Source organism: Cervus elaphus, chromosome 23, assembly GCF_910594005.1.
Source record: "Cervus elaphus chromosome 23, mCerEla1.1, whole genome shotgun sequence".
NCBI lineage: Eukaryota > Metazoa > Chordata > Mammalia > Artiodactyla > Cervidae > Cervus > Cervus elaphus.
This window is the reverse complement of record NC_057837.1, coordinates 76,210,913-76,227,450: the sequence shown is the minus strand read 5'-3', so window position 1 is coordinate 76,227,450 and position 16,538 is coordinate 76,210,913. Positions and strand designations below refer to the sequence as shown.

Here is a 16,538-nt window from a genome sequence, read left to right as displayed (position 1 = left end):
CCCTCACCAGCACTGCCACTCTGACCTTTTTGCTTCAGAACCTCCGAACAGTCTTCCTGTTCTTGCATTTTCTCGGAAGCGGGCCTTGGGGGCAGTGAGGGTGTGTGTGTGCGTGTGCGTGTGCGCGCGTGTGTTGGCGGCTTGTCTCTTTGGTAACAGGCCTCACCGAAGCCAGGCCGCGTGGGAGGGGGGACTCGGTCTGCCTGAAGTGAGACGGGTGTGTTGGCTGCCGGAACCTGGGAGACCCACGTGTGGGCAGGTGGAGGAACCAGGGTGGAAGGGAACCATCTCCTTTCCATCACTTTGCTGGAAAAATAAAAAGTGTGGAATAATTTTTAGAGCGGTGTAATCACACCCATTTAAGTACACAGCTCTTACGCACACATCTCCATGACTCTTTACTTGTTCATCACCACCAGGCCAAGGTCTAGAACGTGCTGACCCCGGAGGTCACTTCATGCCCCTTGCCAGTCAGAACCTGGAGAGAAAAAGTAACCTGTTTGGTGTTCTGATGAGAAAAGTGACCATTTTGGTAATCTCTGTTGTCAAAGATGCACTTTGCCAGTTTGCTGGCTTTTGTAGAAGTGTGGTCCTGCGGGATCCAGCCTTTTGTGTCTGGCTTCTTTGGCTCGGTCAGTGTTTTTAGGACACACCCGTGTCGTCCTGTGTGTCAGCGGTTTTTCTTTTGATTGCGGAGTTGTATTCATTTTGTGAATACGCTACAATTTGTGCATCCACTCGCTTGTTGGCGGACATCTGTGCTTTTTTAAAATACGAGTTTTTATTGTGTTCCTTTCCCAGTGCTAAGCACTTTCTATGTAATGTTTCTTTTAATCTTCCAAAGAACCCTAAGAGATAGAAGCTCTTATTTACCCTGTATTACAGATGTAGAAACAGAGGCTCAGAGGCTTATGTAACTTCCCTTCCTTTTTTCTCTTAATTATTTTTTGAGCATCGTGTATCTGCCTTGCACCAGTCTAAGTTCTGTGGAGACAGCAGTGATCCAGACACACAGAAATCCATTCCCCTGATGAGAAAGGGCCATTCATCAATGTATAAAATAACACATTGACTGTAATAACTGCTTTATAAAGAATGAAAGCAAGGTGTGAGGGGGAGAGTGTCTTGTTCCACTATAACCTGGGAGAAGAGCCTTCCAGGCTGAGGGAGCAGCACATGCAAAGGCCCTGAGGTGGGAATAAGCCTGGAGTGTCACAGGAAAAGGCAGATTGGCTGGTGTGGTTGAAGTGGAGTGAGACACCCAGTTTCGGGGGAAGTGTGAGGAGAATACTTTGAGTCTGCGTGTTGGGGGTGGGGGCTTTCTTCTCTCATCAAAGACTGGCAGATAAAAATAATATCAGTGATGGGAATGTATGTGCTGGCATTTCATGAGGCCTCACTCTTGTGCGAGGCTGAAGCTGAGGTTCATTATCTGTGTCATCTTCTTGAGGTAGGTGTTTGAATCTCCGGTTACAGAAGAGGAAGCCGAGGTTAACACGTAGGTACCTTCTCCCGCTGGTAGGTGGGGTTTTGAACCAGAGCCGCCCCTTGCCCTCTTCTCCCTCCCTCACGGGGTCCCTGGGCGATGGGTGAGTCCCCCAGAGAAGGACCTGTCAGAAGACTCCCTTGGGGAAATCTTGGTGACTTGTCAGCCTGTGGGCCCAGGGAGCACCAGTTACTCTCCCCAGATCACCTGGCTAGTGTGCGTCATTTCTTATAATCCTCATGGTGATCCTTGAGGCACTCTCACTGTTCTTTTTTTTTTTTTCGGCCGGGGTGTGCGGTATGCAGGATCTTAGTTCCCTGACCAGGGATCGAACCTGTGTCCCTTGCAGTGGAAGGGTGGAGTCCTAACGACTGGCCCGCCAGGGAATTCCCATGCTGTTCCTATTTTCTAGATGAGGAAACAGCCCCAGAGAAAGGAACATCTCTCTTTCTCTTTGATTCATTCATTTACTTATTTTCACTTACTCATTCATCAGAAATACATTAAATACATTAAATGCTAAGTGCTGGGGTGGTAACCATGAATAAAACAGAGTGAATGCAACAGGGATAAAGCTGTGACTCAGCAAGACCTCTTGGAGCTCTGATGAGGGAGACAGGCTTTAACTGAATAATCTCATAGGTTACATTGTAGCTGTGGCAGCTCTGAGAAGGGTTTATGGAGCTGCTGGAGCCTGTACGTGGGCTTTGAGCTGGTTGGGAAGGCAGGCAAGGTGAATCGATATTAACTGGGTTATGGGAGGGCCATGAGCATTGTGGCCGGAAAGAACAGCCTGTGCAAAGGCCCCGGGGCAGGGGCAAGCTCCTGTCTTTTCAGAACAGCCTGAAGGTGGCAGTGGTGAGGAGGGGTCCTGCATGGCCGCTTGGGATGTTATCCCAGAATGGTGGGTAGCCTTTGGTAGGCCCGGCAGGACCTTGGGTGACCACATTTGCATTTTGTAAAGATCTCTCTTGTGACTTGCCTGTAGTTACTGCAGCCAGAGTGCCTTACTGACCTTGGCCTCCCGACTCCTGGTCATCCCACCGGGCCATACTACTCCCTGACCCCCAGCTAAATTCTCCCACCTTTTGAACCCAAGCGGCAATCTCGTCTGGTGGGAAAGAGTCTGGACTCTGGAGCTCCAGGGGCCTGGGCTCCGTCCTGGCTCCATCCTTTCTTCCCTGCATGACCTTGACAAATGCCCTGACTTCTCCCAGGTTCCATTTCCTTGTCTGCGAACAGGGCTACAGCAGTCACCTCCTCATAGACTCTTGGCGTTGGCATACAGCAAGCCCTTAATTCATGTTGCAGCTGGTTCTGGTATTCTTACTCCATTGGAAGCACAAACGTGGTATAGTTCAGATGACTCGGTGTCTGAGGTTTCCAGTATCTGATCTCACCAAATGGCTTCTTGCTTTCTAAACTCGGGAACTGAATAGAGCCTGGCAGTTAAGGAGAGTTGATGTTATTATAATTATTTTGATAATTTTTGTTATCAGACCACCTGTCCTTAGTGAATTTGTTAATAAAGACCATCAGTTGTGGGGAAAGAGGACATATCACAATTTACTAATTAGAAGACTAAATAGAAATGCATGAAATGTGTAGCTATACTATATAACAGTATATATTAATATTATATATTCATAGGGCTGGGCTTCCCAGGTGGTGCTAGTGGTAAAGAACCTGCCTGCCAGGGAAGGAGATGTAAGAGACTCAGGTTTGATTCCTGGATTGGGACAATCCCCTGGAGGAGGGCATGGCAACCCACTCCAGTATTCTTGCCTGGATAATTCCACAGACAGAGGAGGCTGCTGGGCTACAGTCCATAGGGTTGCAGAGAGTCAGACACAGCTAAAGTGACTTAGCATGCACGCACATATTCATAGGGCTTCCCAGGTGGCTCAGTGGTAAAGAAATGCCTGCTGACGCAGGAGACGGGGGTCTGATCCTTAGGTTGGAAAGATCCCATGGAGGAGAAAATGGCAACGTAATCAAGTATTCTTGCTTGGAAGATTCCATGGACAGGGGAGTCTGGTGGGCTTCAGTCCATGGGGTCGCAAATGAGGTTAGATACGACTTCATGCAGCTGAGCACACACACACACATTATGTATTCGTAATAATGAACAGTGGAGTATTAGGGTTGTGCTAGGCTGTTGATGGAGATACCTGTGTCCCCAGGTAGGTGGTTGTAATAGTTTCCCTTTGCTGCTATAACAAGTTGCTACAAAACTGGTGACGTAAAACAGCACAGATTTATTATCTTAGGTTTCTGGATGTCAGACGTCTGAAATGGGACTTACAGGGCTAAAATCAAGATATTGCCAAGGCTGTTTTCCCTCTGGCAGTTCTAGGGGATCATGCCCTGACTTGCTTTTCCAGTTTCTGGGGGTTGCCTGCTCTCCTTGGCTCCTGGCTCCATCCGTCTTGACAGCCAGGGGTGGCTGGTCTTTCTCACGCTGCATCCTCCTGCCACTCACTCTCCTGCATCCTTCTTTCTCTTTAAGGACCCTGTGTCCTCAAAGGGCCCAGCTGGATCATCTGGGATAATTTCCCCATCCCAACATCCTTAACCAGATCACATCTGCAGAGTCCTTTTTTGCCATGTAAGATCATATATTCTCAGGTTTGGGGATTAGGATGTGGACATCTCTGGGGAGTCCTGATTCAGCTGGCCTCGGTGGTTGGGAGCAGCAGGGGCCTGTCTGCCCCCCAGGGTCTGCAGGCTCCCCTGGCAACTTCTCCCTCCCTTTGTCTCCTGGACCTGGAAGGCCAGAGGCAGTGCTGGACCACGGGGACCTCGGCAAAGCTAAAGGGGAGAGGACTTCAATGAAGTGGCCCCATTGCGAGTCGGATGTGGGTGGGTCATTGGTCAGGGAAGCTGAGAGAGCAAGACCAGGTCAGAGGAAATACAGCGGAAGGCCAGTGTCCAGACTGGTGGCCCAGCGGTCCGATCCCAACTCTGTCTGCTTAGCTGTGTGCTCTGGGACTGGCCCTTCATCCACTGAGAACATCAGTCTCCTTTTCTTTTCTTAAAAATTAAAAAAATTTTTTTTTTCAAAAAATAATATATATTTAATTTAATTATTTTTGAAGACTTTTTTTTTCTTGTTGTTGTGGACTGTTATTAAAGTCTTTATTGGACTTGTTACACTGTTGCTTCTATTTTATGTTTTGGTTTTTTTGGCCAAGAAGCATGTGGGGTCTTAGCTCCCCAACCTGGGATCGAACCCATACCCTCTGCATTGGCAGTGAGGAGTCTTAACCACTGGACTGCCGGGGAAGTTCCTGTTTCTTTTTTTTTTTTTTTTGCCGCACCATGTAGCTTGCAGGATCCGAGTTCCCCGATCAGAGATTGAATCCACACACCCTGTAATGCGAGTGAGGGGTCTTAACCACTGGACTGCCGGGGAAGTCCCATCCGTCTCCTTTTCCAAAAGACAGGGCTGAGGTTGTCTGGGATGAGGCGGTATGTGGGAAGCGGTGGGCACCTTGCTGACGCGCCCTAAATTTAAGACCCCAGACTCCCGTCTGAGCAGTACAGGTCTGTGCTCTGGAGTCTGCACTGCTGTCCGCAGCCTCCTTGAGCCCCTGAATCCCTTTCCCGGGCCTGAGCAGGCTCTGGGAAAAACAAACCGGAGGAAACCTCCACGCTGAGACCCCCGCCTTGGCCGGTCCCCGAGTGCCACTATTTTTACATTCTCACTTTTGTGTGTTGTTTCCTGACTTTCCAAAGACAATTCTTCACAAGCCAAGGAGTGGTGGGGGGAAACCGCTCCCCACACCAGCCCCAGTCGCAATTGTTTGGGGAGATGGAAAAAAAAAAAGCTGGGCGGAGGAAAAAACAAAACCTCTTGAAAGTCATTGTCCTCAGATGTCAAGTGTCAGCCCCGCAGAGAGGCGAGCGCATTCCACCCATTGTCCTTCCAGAGACAGGCGCAGGGACCCCAGGACGTCCAGCCGCCCCGCCCTGCATCCCGGGGCCCCCGAGTGACTTGGTTCGCTTTGTCTGGGACATTCCGGCGGGAAATACCACCCAGAGCGGAGCCCGTTCCCAGCCACCGCTGTCTCGGTCACTGCGGGCTTTTCCTCGAAGCCGCCCGCCCATCTGCGTCTCCAGATGAGTGTGGGCTGATGCTGATAATACGGACGAGGGCTCATTTTCTGCTTTCCGAAGGCACTTTATCCTAACTCGTCAAGTTCTCACCATGTCCATGTGAGGCAGGCACTGTGTGTGTCTGCGTGCAACAGCTTGTTGAAATATAATTCACGTACCATACAGGTTAGCCACGTAAAGTGTATGCTTTAGTGGTTTTTAGTGTATTCGCAGAATTGTGCCATCATCACCAGCTACCTAAGAACATCACCTGCCCCCGCCAAAGAAACTCCATACCCCTTAGCAGTCAGGTACCATTTTTGTATCTGCATTTTGCAGAGAAAGAAACTGAGAGAGGCTGCCCAGTGTCACATGGCCAGTAAATATCAGAGCCAGGATTTGTACTCAGAATACTTGGCTCTGGAGACATGTTCTTAACGATGATGTAATCGGTGGTTCTTGACGGGGCTTCGTCGGATGAGGGGGTAGGTTTTGCCCCCTCCCCGCGTAGGAGGTATTGGGCAATGTTTGGAAACATTTCTGCTTGTCACAATTGAGGGTGGGGTTTGCTACTGGTGTCAGGAGGACAGAGGCCAGGGATGCCGCTAAACGTCCTATAATACAGAGGACAGCCCCCCACACCAAAGGATCATCTGCTCAAATGTCAGTGGTTCAGAGGCTGAGATGCCCTGCTCTTAATCCCATTCTGATGAGTCCATTCTTTAGGAAAAAAAGACTGGGGGCTCATAGAAGTGGGGAAGAAGTTGGCGCTGGAATAGGAAGGATCTCAGATCATGTTATGGGTGGGGGTGATAACAGCAAGGGGAGAGATAGTCTCCGAAGTGTGGAGAGGACTCAGCAGGAAAGACATCTGTGCTCCATTAGTGATGTCTGCCCCGGTTGCTGGTACGGGGAGCATCCGTAGGCGTCACCTTTGCCAGGCCTAGGACTCTGGTCTCACACTTAAATGCCCATACGGCCAGGTAGGAGGAAGATGAGTGTCGCAGCAGGCTGGGTAGTGGAAAACAGAGCGGCTCCTGCCCGGAGTACATTTGGTAGCTGCCGCCTCTTACAGCTGGCTGTGGCCCTTAGGATTTTGGAGACCCGTGGTCAGCTTTTTCAAGGGAAGCTCAGACCTAAGATTTTAATGGGAAATCTGATACTCAAAGCCCGGATTTCCTCAAAGCCCTTTGCTGGTCAAACTAGACATGCCTGTGGGCCACCAGTTTGAGACCCTTGAGAGGGAATTGTATCTCGGTAACGTGTTACAGGCACTGTGTGGATCATGGTTGAAGGAAGGACATGTCAAGGGTGAGTTCAGGGAGATTGCAGGCTCGGCTCCAGCCCCGGGGGAGGAACCCTTGTGGAGAAGTGTTGGTTTCTTCTCTGTGGCCCCCACCGCCCCCCCCTCCCCCACTATTGCATCAGCCCTGTTCACAACAGGTTGTAGCAACTCAGTTTTTGCTTGAACTTCCTCCACGGTGGGGGATGTGAAGGGGCTGGGTGAAAACTGGGCACCTTTTCTTGAAGCCTGGAAGCTGGGTAGTGGTTTTTTGTTGCTTGGTTGGTAAGTCGTGTTTGACTCTTTTGTGACCCCACGGACTATAGCCCACTAGGCTCCTCCTCTGTCCTTGGGATTTCCCAGGCAAGAGTACTGGAGTGGGTTGCCATTTCCTTCTCCAGGGGATCTTCCCGACCCAGGGGTCAAACCCAGGTCTCCTGTATCGGCAAGTGGATTCTTTACCACTGAGCCACCAGGGAAGCCCCTGGGTGGTGGGTATTGGGAGTCTTTTCCAGATGACTAATTGGTTAGTCAATTAAACTCTTATTTGTCAAGGATCTTCTGTGCTGGGTTGAGTCCTAGGCTCTCTGAGGGTACAACAATGACCTAGATGGATCATCAGAGCCTCTCTGGAACTCATATTCCAGTGGACTTGAGAGACAGTAGACATAATGTGCAGTGACACATGCTGTGAAGAAAACAGGCCAGGAGGAGGGTCAGGTATTATTTTTAGGATGGTCTCAGACAGATTGAACATGCCTCAGGGCCTTTGCACTGACTGTTCCCACTACTCAGAATGCCCTTCCCTCAGATACCTGCAAAGCTGCTTCTTCACCTGTCTCCAGGTATCTGTTCAGATGCCATCTCCTCAAAGAGGCTTTCCCTGAGCATCTTTCAAACACTCCCTCATTCCATCTCTCTCTGGTCCCTCATCTTGCTTTATTTTTCCTCATAATGCTCATCCTCACATGCCATGTTATTTTAAAATCTGAGCACTGAAGAATTGATGCTTTTGAACTGTGGTGTTGGAGAAGACTCTTGAGAGTCCCTTGGATTGCAAGCAGATCCAACCAGTCCGTCCTAAAGAAGTCAGTCCTGAATATTCATTGGAAGGACTGATGCTGAAGCTGAAGCTCCAATACTTTGGCTACCTGATGCAAAGAACTGACTCATTGGAAAAGACCCTGATGCTGGGAAAGATTGAAGGCAGGAGGAGACGGGGACGACAGAGGATGAGGTGGTTGGACGGCATCACCAACTTAAAGGACATGGATTTGAGCAAGCTCCGGGAGTTGGTGACGGACAGGGAAGCCTGGTGTGCTGCAGTCCATGGGGTTGCAAACAGTCGGATACGACTGAACGACTGTACGAATAGTCAGTCTTGCCACCGTTCCATGAGGGCAGACTTGGTCTGATTTGTTCGTCTACTGTTGGTTCATTGGCTCCTAGCACGGTGCCTGGCCCTTGGTAGGTGTGCAATGAGCATTGAGTAACTAGGCGAGGGCAGGTCTGACTCGAGCCCCCCATGGAGAGGTCGTGTCTGCCTCTCCAGCACGCAGGTCCGTGGTGGGTGCACAGTAGGTCTGGGGTCACGCTTGCTGGCGTGGGTGGCGTGACAGCCTTCCCCTGAGAGTGTCATCATAAGCAAGTTCCTGTTTCCTCGCACAGTCCAGCCCACTTCTCCCCGCCAGCCTCTGTGCCACTTCTTCCAGGAAGTCTTCATAGTGAGTTTTTACCTGCACCTGCATCATCTTGCTTACGCCTCAGCAACTGCCTCTCTTTTTTTTTCCTTCGGATGAAGAAATAGACTCCGAGGAAGAAGTTCAGTGACTCTGAGGTCACGTGGTGGGCAGGCGGGTGCAGCAGGGTGGCGAGTGCGGGGGAAGGCAGTGGCTGGCTTTGCATGGCAGCGAGAAGGATGTGGTGACACCATGCAGTCTGTAAAGTACCCGCCCCCCCGCCACCATTTCACTGCACCCTGGAGATGGAGACGCAGTTGACAGAAAGACTGTTCTTAGGGTCAAAAAGACAACAAGTCAACAAAACATAGGATAAGTACAAGGAGACCTGTAAGTGGCGTTGGTCCAATCCCAGAAGTCTCCTTAGGAAACACAGAGGGTTCATGTCGGTCTCCCTGTCAGCTCAAGGTGGGGCTGGGGAGGTTATACCAGCGGATGCTCGACTGAGCCCTCACTGTGTACCAGGCACCACTCAAAGTGCCTGATGTGTGTGTAAACACCCAGAGTCCTCGCTGGATTCCTGTGTACCCATTTTACAGAGGACGAAACTGAGGCAGAGAGAGGTGAAGCCAGTTGCTCGAGGTCACATAGTTCGTCAGTGGCTCTGTGCTCCTGGAAGAGGCCTGATGAAAGAGGGTGCTTGCAGAGAAGAGAGTGCAGAGGTTTTTCAACCTCAGTCGGAGTGGTGATGGTGGCTGTGGGTGGAGGATGTTCTCATGTTCCGCCCCAGGCTGTGGAAGTGCCACGCTGGCTCCTGGGGCACCCGGTGGTTTCCAGAGTCAACATAGAGAAGGAGGAGTGGGCAGCTCAGAGGCCCCACTGCAGAAGGACAGCCTGGTTTTGTCTCTGACAGTGGGTACCACTTGCTCTGCATGGGGACATCTGCCCTCCAGGAGGAGAATGCAGACTAGCCTCCTTGATGCTGCCGAAGTGATAATCGGGGTGGGCAGGGGAGAGCCTGGAATGTGGAATAACCTCTCCTATCCAATTTTTTTTTGAACGCATGTATTTATGTTACAAAATGACTTTTGATTTCAAAGTCAAAATTTGGGAAAAAACAGAAATGAAGGAGAACATTGAAATTACTTATCATTCCACTCGCAGAGTTAACTTCCATGGCTAGTGATAAAACCCACACATTAGTGCCTTAAATGATATGGAATTTTCCTTCTTACTGAATTATAGGCTTCCCAGGATAGATGTGTTGGCTCCACTGTAATTAGGGACATAAGCTCCTTCTGTATTGCTGCTCCGTTTTCTTTAATCCCTGGCTTTTACCTCATGGTATAAGATGGTTGCTTGACCTCCAGGCATCACATTTGCTATCCAGTCAGCAGGAAGGAGGAATAGCAAGAGAATCCTGGCCCATTCCTCCCCTCATCCCCAAGGATACTTCCGCTTCCAGTGTATGTAATCCACTCCTGCCTTGCTAGCCCAAACTTAGTTATGGGACCACATCTAGTTGCAAAGGAAACTGCAAAATATAGTCTTTATTCTAAGATCTGGAAAAGGAGAGACCAGACATTAGGGAACAGTTAGTAATCTTGGCCATATTCTCACACAGCTTAGGGTATTTCATTCCACACTTTTTCTTTTCTGTGCCTATGTAGAAATTATTTAACCAGAAAGGAGATTATATTTTATGCACTCTTCTTAGGGTTTTTTTTTCCTAAGATACATTCACACTCTTTTTTCTGTATCACTCTATGGACTTCTGCAAACCATTTTTAGTATGATGATCCTTTTGCCGAGATGGACAGTTTATTTACCTAAACCCCAAGTGTTAGAATTTAAAATCAGATACTAAAGTTAAATCTTGATGCCACATGTGAGACTTAGCTATTCCTATAGGATAAATGCTAGAGTGGCCGCTTAGTGCAGGCTGTTCAAAGGCCCTTTCTGTTGTTGTTATTATTATTATTTAAAATTTATTTTTATTTGAAGGATAATTGCTTTACAATGTTGTGTTGGTTTCTGCCGTAACGTGAATCAGCCCTAAGCATGCTGTTGTTATTCATTCTGTCGTGTCTGACTCTTTGCGACCCCATGGACTGCAGCACGCCAGGCTTCCTTGTCCATCACCAACTCCCGGAGCTTGTTCAAACTCATGTCCATCGAGTCAGTGATGCCATCCAGTCATCTCATTGTCTGTCGTCTCCTTCTCCTTCTGCCCTCAATCTTTCCCAGCATAAGGGTCTTTTCTAATGAATTGGCTGTTCGCATCAGGTGACCAAAGTATTGGAGCTTCAGCTTCAGCATCAGTCCTTCTAATGAATATTCAGGACTGATTTCCTTTAGGATTGACTGGTTTGGTTTCCTTGCAGTCCAAGGGACTCTCAAGAGTCTTCTCCAACACCACAGTTCAAAACCATCAATTCTTTGGTGCTCAGCCTCCTTTAGGGTCCAGCTCTCACATCCGTACACGACCACTGGAAAAACCATAGCTTTAACTAGATAGACATTTGTCAGCAAAGTGATATCTCTGCTTTTTAATATGCTGTCTAGTTTTGTCACAGCTTTTCTTCCAAGGAGCAAGTGTCATTTAATAAAGTAAAATGCTGTTGTTAGTATTACTTTATTATTGTTGCTTGGATTCATGGTTGCTCTGTGACACTCTGCTTCCCTGGACCCTGGACCACCCAGATCACCTAGGGATTTGGGGTCCTCAGGGCGCCCCCTTTCCTATGTCTTTGTTATGGTCTGGGGGCTGCCCCACCCCACCTCCCCTACTTCTTGCCGTTCCCCTGGGCCTCTCAGGTTTCGCCACATGTCTGGTGAGGTCACCCCAGTCAAGGCAGGGATGTCCTTGGGGGCAGGCGGGCTGCCTCCCCTTAGTGATCAGGTTGCTGGTGGCCGTCTCAGAGAGCGCCTTCGAGGCTTCCTTCTCTCCGTTTTCGTCTCCAGGGAGAGAGTTTGCCTCCCAAGGCTGTGGCCACGGGTTCCAGACAGATGGTGGCTCCCCAGGAGCTCCCCAGAGGGCAGCTGCTACCTGTCTGCTGCTTGCGAGGCTTGTCCTGTCCAGTTACTGAGCGCTGCTGTGAGTTGGAAATGGGTTGGAGACTCATCACCGGGCCAGGCTGCCTGGGTTTGAGGCCCAGCTTTGCCCCCTCCTAGCTGCGTGGCTTTGGGTGAGCGCTTTACTACACTGGGCCTCAGTTCTCTCCTCTGTAAAATGGGCACAGTCATGGTAGGACCGAACTCCTAGCATTGTTTGAGGATGAAAAACACTTCGAGTAACACCTGTGGTATAAGGCCCAGAGGTGTAAGGTAGGATAACAATTGCAAGGGAATAGTAGATCTATCATTGTTATTTTTCTGCTTTTCAACGCTGCACCTGTTACTTCTGGAACCTTGTCTGGGCCCTTTCCCGAGAACAGTGTGACATCAAGCAGGTGCCCGGTGTGGGGCCCACATGCCTCAGTTTCCCCGTTTGTCTTTGCGGCCTGCTCTGCCTGTGAGGGAGGGGCCTCAGACTCAGCGATGTGGGCGCTGGTGGCCGAGGTGGTATCGGGTGCACCCCAGGGGTAAGAACCAAGGGGTGTGGGCGGAGTGTGGACAGCAGGTGTTGCCAAGTGCACGTGTCGATGTGGGCCAAAGGCGGAAGGTGCGACATGGAGTGAGAAAAAAAGCAAGTTGCTGAAAGCACATCACTTAGAGAAGTGTTGTAAACTCGCAAAACATTTTTCTTTATTGCTTCTTGGTTTGCATGTGCCCAGTGAGTGGGCACAGGTCTGTGTGGGGGCGAGGAGCACGCGTCCAGGGCAGTCGGTGCCTTGCAGGATGGGCAGGCACCCAGGGAGCTCACCTCACTCTGTAATGATTCCTTTCTTCCTGCATCCGCATTGAGGGCTTGATACTCACAAGGCACATGGATAAAGTGCCCTGATCTCAGGTGGCCCGCGGATAAGGCTTTGAATATGCATTTGCCTGTCTAACTGCCTCTCAGATCAAGAAGTAGAATATTTCCAGCTCCTCCCACCCTGATCCCACCCACGGCTCTCCCTTGTGTCCCTTCCACACAGGTGGCATCTCCTCTGGACTTGATGAATTTCTTTTAGAAAATGGTTTAAAGCAAATTCGTTGTTGTTCAGTCGCTTAGTCGTGTCCAGCTCTTTGCGACCCCATGGACTGCAGCACGCCAGGCCTCCCTGCCCATCACCAACTCCTGGAGCTTGCTCAAACGCATGTCCAGCGAGTCGGTGATGCCATCTGACCATCTCACCCTCTGTCGTCCCCTTCTCTTCCTGCCTTCAATCTTTCCTGGCATTGACATGGTGTGACACAATGCTGATAAGATTTTCCAAAACTGGGTAGTGATGTGTTTGTGGGTGTTCAATTTTTCTGTAACCGTTCGGGGGTCCTTGACGTATTTCATCATCATCATCATCATAAAAGAGAAGAGGAGGACGTGTGCCAAGAGGCAGGGGAGCGATGCAGGCAGAGGTGCCACGTGGACGTGGCATGGACAAAGATGCCCAGGCCAGAGGGGAGCTGCAGGCGGCCCTGGGACTCCTGAGAGCGGGCTCGTCTCTAAGGGAGGTTTCCAAGATGAGAGACACTTTTGGCCAAGTGTTCCCAAACTGTCAAGGTTTGGACACGGAGTCGCCCTGGAGGGTGCCTTTCACCACCCCGCCCTCACAGAGGGCATCGGCGCCCGCCTGGCAAAGCCAGTCGTGCCTTGGGCCGTGTGCGGGCCGGACTCAGAGCCCCTGCCTGCCCGTTCTTTCTGGGCCGTGAGCCGCAGTCGTGCCCAGCACACCAGCCTGTTTGTGGCTCCTCTGTGGGTGGCCCGAGCCTCGCGTTGTCCCAGCACAATCGCGGTGGCCGAGCTCTTGTGGGGAAAGTGGGGCAGGAAGCCCCGATCTAGGCCAGCTGCGCCGCGCTCCCAGCTTCCTGCTCTGCCCAATGTGCCGGCTGAGGCTGCCTTGTCCTCCCGCCCCGTCTGGGGAGGCTGGAGGCTGGACTTCCCGGCAGCATCACAGGCCCTGGGAAAACATCCTCTGGGAACTCCTGTCTGCTGAACCTCCCCCCGCATTGTCTTTTAAAAAGAAGGATCATCAGTCTTCCTGCAGCCCGAGCTGGGGCTCCACCATGTGTCAGGCACTGTGCCAGGCAGATTTTAACCCTTCCTTTGATTCCTGAGGGCTTATTGTGTGCCAGGCGCAGGTCTGGGCCCTGAGGGTCCAGCTGGAAAGAAGACTGGCCAGGACCCTGCCCTCATGGAGCTCCCATTCACTTTATCCTAATACATTCTGAAAGCCGGGATGGTATGACTATGATCTACGTATCTGGGAAGAGTGAATTGAGACTCGGGGCTTCCCAGGTGGCACTAGTGGTAAAGAACCCCGCTGCTAAGGCAGGAGACGTAAGACACGCACGTTCTGTCCCTGGATCGGGAAGGTCCCCTGGAGGAGGGAATGGCCACTTACTCCAGTGTTCATGCCTGGAGAATCCCGTTGACAGAGGAGCCTGGTGGGCTATGCCCATAATTTCGCAAAGAGTCGGACACAACTAAAGTGACTTAGCATGCACACATGCACACAAGCATGCATGCAAACTGAGACTCAGAGAGACCGATGCACTTTCCTGAGGTCACACAGCAGGAAGGAGGAGGAAGGCAGTTTAAAGCCAAATCATCGGTTTCCAAGCCTGACCGTTGCTTTTGGATTGGGGTAAAGGTTTCATCCCAACCACGCTCCCTTATTTTTGCCTTTCCTCTAGGAGCTGGTGTAGATTGCTTAATCTGTCTTTTTGTCTGACAAATGGGCTCTTAATGCAAGATGAGAAGGTGATAAGTGCATGAAGACAAGGAGGGCATCCTGGAGGAGGTGACATTTGAGCTAAGGCGTGATGAATGAGAAGGATCTGGCCCAGAAGAGAGGTGGGAGAACATATCCTGCCAGTAGGAGCAGCATGTGCAAAGGTCCTGAGGCAGGGGTGTGCCTGGCAGGTGGGAGGAATAGAGAGATTGAAGATGTGGCTGAAGATTATTGAGGTGTGAGGTGGGAATGGAGGGCTGGAAGGTGAGTTCAGAGAGATTAACTAGTGCATGGGGACCTTATGGACTGTGGGAAGATGTGATTGTTTTTAAAAAGTGTATTGAGTAGCCACGGAAAGTTTTAAGCCATGGGTTGGTAGGATCTGATTCACATACTTAAAAGGATCCCTCAGGCTGTGTGTGGAAAAAGGAATAGGGAGGAGGGGATTACAGTCCAGGCAGAAGGTAATGGTGACTTGGGCCAGGCAGGTGACTGAGGAGATAGGGAGAAGTGGTCCGATTTAAAAAACACGTTGAAGGTGAAGCTGTGACAGCATTTGCTGATGGATGGAAACGGAGTGTCAGAGAAAGAGAGGGTGGAAGATGACTGGGGGGCTTTGGTTGGAGATCCTCAATGGCAGAGGTGCCATTTGTCAGGCTGGGAAGGGCTTGGTGCTGTGTGGGTTTGGAGGAAAATTCAGGAACTAGGTTTGGGATGCGTTAAGTTTGAGATGGCCCTTGGATGTGTGGCCTTCCCTGGTGGCTCAGATGATAAAGAATCTATCTGCCAATGCAGGAAACCTGAGTTCTATCCCTGGTTAGAACTGGGAACATCCTCTGGAGGAGGGCATGGCAACCCACTCCAGTATTCTGGCCTGGAGAATCCCCATGGACAGAGGAGCCTGATGGGCTACAGTCCCTGGGGGTCGCAAAGAGTTAGACACGACTGAGCAACTGACGCTGACCCGGACATCTAGGTGGAGTTGTCCAGTTGTCAGGAAGCCAGCCCAGTCTGGATGTATGAGGCTGGGGTTGTACACTTGGGCTGCAGGGACTGGTCGTGAATGCATCGCAGTGAGTGTGGACAGAGAGGCAAGGCCACCGTGCTGCCTGCTGATCTGTGGACTGGAAGTTGTCTTCACAGGGGGCTCCTTGTGGCTATTGCCAGGTCAGCCTAGGGCAAGTGCTGAAGTCGGGGCAAACCTCAGTCTCCCTCAGGGGCTGGCTTTCACCCTCCCCCCCTCCCCCCACATCCAATCCCCTGGCCCTTCCAGGGGACTCAGAGGCGCGTCCGTCCCACCCACGCCAGGGCCAGGCCACTGTCATTGTGCATCAGCGTGGCTGCGCTCCTCCACTCTGGTCCCCAGCTTTTGTGCTCAACCCCTGAAACCTAGTTCCTTGCAAAAACAGATGGCTCTGCTGGCACCATTTAAACGCTGGGAAGGACTTCTCTGGTGGTCTGGCAATTAGGACTCCGTGCTTCCTCTGCAGGGGCATGAGTTTGATCCCTGGTCAGGTAACTAATACCCCATATGCTGTGTAGCATGGCCAGAAAGTAAAACAACAACAAAACCCCCAAACGCTTTAAAAATAATAGTAATAAAAGCTGGGAGACTTTGCTTTTTTTAAAAAAAAATCCCAATTTCTGGCTTCTCTTGGGGAAGAAAAAAAAAAACTCCCCCAGAACATCTGGCGATCCTGGGCCTGCTGCCCTCCCACGTGGCCGCACTTCGAGGCTGCCCCCTCTTCAATGGGCGTGTGTTCACCCGTTCCCCACGACGACCCTTGCCAGGCCCTTCCTTTATTGCCTCACGTCACGGAAGGGGGAAATGATTTCTCTGTTCCAAGTCCTTGAGAAGAGTGGCAGGACGACTCAGGCAGGTTCGTCCATACAGTCGCATCCTGGGCAGCCATAAAGGAGAATGGGGATGTTGCCTGGGTTGTGATGTGGAGGGATCTTTAAGCTACATTCCGTGGAATAAGTAGGTCCAGGGCATCCTGTCTATGCTGTTATCTTTGGGTGTATATAAAGGGGAAAAGAGGAATATATGCATGTGTGTGTGTATGCATAGATTTGCATGTGTGTTTATTTTTTCCGGGCTTTGTTGGGGTATAATTGACATATAACATTGTGTGAATTGAAGATGTACCACTTGCTTCAGTACATTTATATAC

The 16,538-nt window shown here is 50.7% G+C and overlaps 1 protein-coding gene across 1 annotated transcript in view; it reads left to right on the top strand.

The window, feature by feature from the left end:
- Positions 1-16,538, top strand: part of PREX1 (phosphatidylinositol-3,4,5-trisphosphate dependent Rac exchange factor 1) — a 176,392-nt gene that overhangs the window by 55,438 nt on the left and 104,416 nt on the right. The window lies entirely within an intron of this gene.